This window comes from Nicotiana attenuata, unplaced genomic scaffold (assembly GCF_001879085.1).
Source record: "Nicotiana attenuata strain UT unplaced genomic scaffold, NIATTr2, whole genome shotgun sequence".
Classification (NCBI taxonomy): domain Eukaryota; kingdom Viridiplantae; phylum Streptophyta; class Magnoliopsida; order Solanales; family Solanaceae; genus Nicotiana; species Nicotiana attenuata.
This window is the reverse complement of record NW_017685891.1, coordinates 1-2,817: the sequence shown is the minus strand read 5'-3', so window position 1 is coordinate 2,817 and position 2,817 is coordinate 1. Positions and strand designations below refer to the sequence as shown.

Below are 2,817 nucleotides of genomic sequence, written 5' to 3'. Positions count from 1 at the left end.
CCAATGGATTCCATCACTCCTACATCACAAGCTGTGCATGAACCATCTGAAGATTCTACCAATCATGAAGCAATTGAACAATCTGAGGAACCAGGCAAGTATATATAAATTTTAATCATAAAATTAACTAACAGTGGTGATTGGTGATTATCCTTGTTTTGTATTAGTGCAGGACCTTCCGCGCCAAAAAGAAAAAGAGGCCCTACTTAAATTCAAAGTGTGCACGGTAGGAAGGACCGTAAAATAATCGTGCTAAATGTGTTCGATCAACCCATTGGTCCTATTGATGTAGTTGTGAAAGAGTTGGTAGCTTCCTTGGCACATTGGGAAGGAATGAGACCTTTTGTCCTCTTAATGTATTTGATTGGAGGAAAGTAGATAAAAAAATGATATTTGAAAATATGTCAAGGTTTGAAGCTCCTAATGTTCAATAAGCGTTGATGATATTTCACATTTTCTTATATTAACCTAATTGCACTAAATTTGTAGGAAAAATATGACATTCCTGAAGAGGCGAAGAATTGGGTTTTTGATTCAGTTTGTACCGCTTGGAGAAAGTATAAAAGTCAGTTGAAGAAAAAGCACTTTGAAGCATATGAGAATGACGAGCTTCGAATGGAGAATAGGCCAAAAGATGTTCCGGCGTCTCACTTTAAAGATCTTCTTGAATATTGGAACTCCGATGCCGCCAAGGTAATTACATCCAAATTTTGCCAACTTTGTAGGATATATAATAGTTGTGAAGCTAATAGTTTGCCTAGATTGATTGTAATTGTTATTGTTGTAAGGTGAATGGAAATCTAGTGTACTGTACTGTATTTTCATGGCTTCAGGGGCAGTTGAAGCAAACTCAAAGTCCAGTTGTATTTTAATACAGAAAACTTGTATTTTAGGTGGCCCATTGTCAATCTTTGCTTGTTTATTTGCAGAAAACGTCTGAAACCAATATCGAGAATTGAAAAAAGTTGAAGCATCCACACACTGCTGGCAAAACAAGTTTTGCTCGAATCATCGAGGTTTGATTTTTTTCTCTTATTTTTCTTAAAGTATAAACTTGCTAACTTTGCATGAAAAGATTATTATACCAGTTTTCATGTTACTAGGAAAAAAAAGAAGGAAATGGCTGATACTTCGGATACTCTATCAAGTAAGGACATCTTTGTGGCTACAAGAAAAAGAAAACATGGTCGAGTATAGTCGGTTTGGTTCGGATTTTTCGGCTATTTTTTTTATTAAAACCAAAATCAAACCAAACTTTTTCGGTTTTTAAAATTCAAAATGAAAACCAAATCAAACCACAAAATTATTTGTTTTTTGCTCGGTTTAGTTCGATTTTCGATTTGATACGATTTTCCGATTTTTATGAGTACCTCTAGTAGTCAGAATGTGATGGTGGCTTGGAAAAAAGACATAAAATTTATTTAAGAAAAAAAAGGATAGGCTTAAAAGCGAGTACGCTACTAATGACCAATACTCATTGACGTTCGAATTCATTATATTTTCGAGTGTTTCAAAGCCATGCAATACGAATTAATGATTATATCCACTTTTTCGTGAGTTAATGTACATGCTAATTTTGTAGAATTTTTATTCACAGACTCTTATCCGCCTGAAATTTCATAGGTCCATCAGAAGCTATCTAATGAACAATACTTATTGCTTTGCCATGATTGTTCCTTATTTTTTGATTTTTTACGACCATAGAATAGGAATTCAAGACGATTTTTATTTTTTCTTGTGCTATAGTGTCACGACCCGAATTTTCCACCGTCGGGACCGTGATGGCGCCTAACATTGTACTCGCTAGGCAAGCCAACGTTACTGAATGATTCACCTTCTTCTTTTATCTTATGATAATTAAAACTTAACAAAAGTAAATAAGCGAAATTAAATGCAGAATAAAACAGCTTAAAATATTATCTTTGTACTAATAAAAAACCGTAATAAATTTCATCCAGAACTGGAGTCACAACTCACGAACAGTCTACGAATACTACAAATAAGGGTCTGAACAAAAAGTTTACATCTGTCTCGGAAATAGATAAAACAGAAAAATGAAATAAGATAGAAGGGGACGCCAGGGCCTGCGGACGCCTGCAGGACTACCTTGGGTCTCCGGGAAACAGCAATAGTAACCAACCTCGCGATCAGCCACTAGCTCCAAAATCTCCACAAGAAGTGCAGAGTGCAGTATCAGTACAACCGACCCCATGTACTGGTAAATGCCGAGCCTAACCTCGACGAAGTAGTGATGAGGCTACGGCAGGGCAAACAACATATACAACCTACAACAGTCTATACTAAATAGAAAGGAAATACAGAATGTAATAAAGCAATAACTAGCAAAAAGTAAATTTGGAACCCAGTTGTTCTACTAGTATTCAGCTATAACCAATCCTTAAGGGTGTTTCAACTTCAGAATAATGAATTTCAGCGGAAATGAATACTTAAAACAACAACTGATGCGGCGCGCATCCCGATTCCATCATATAAACAACAACAGTATCAATATTCACCCCTATTCCTCCTTGTTGCGGCGTGCAACCCGATCCCACCTGTCCACCCTTATTTGTCACGACCCAAGTTCGCCCTCCGTGAACAGTCATGACGGCACCTAGTCTCTACGACTAGATAAGCCTAACAAATGCGGAAAAGGAAACAATTGCAGAAAGAAACTAATAAAAACCAAGATAACAAAATATAACAGTGTTTAAGATGCCGCCCGGCATATAACAATACAAGATTTCCAACTGAACACTCCCAAAACCCGGAATCCCATGAATCACAAGCTAAGAGTACATAAAAGGCTCTAAACTT

General features: G+C 36.6%; 1 long non-coding RNA gene across 1 annotated transcript; it reads left to right on the top strand.

The window, feature by feature from the left end:
- The first annotated feature begins 584 nt into the window (after positions 1 to 584).
- LOC109222171 lies at positions 585 to 1,192 on the top strand. The gene is made up of 3 exons (XR_002067363.1): positions 585 to 693; positions 930 to 1,016; positions 1,104 to 1,192. It is a non-coding gene; the product is annotated as an uncharacterized LOC109222171 (long non-coding RNA).
- The last annotated feature ends 1,625 nt before the right edge of the window (positions 1,193 to 2,817 follow it).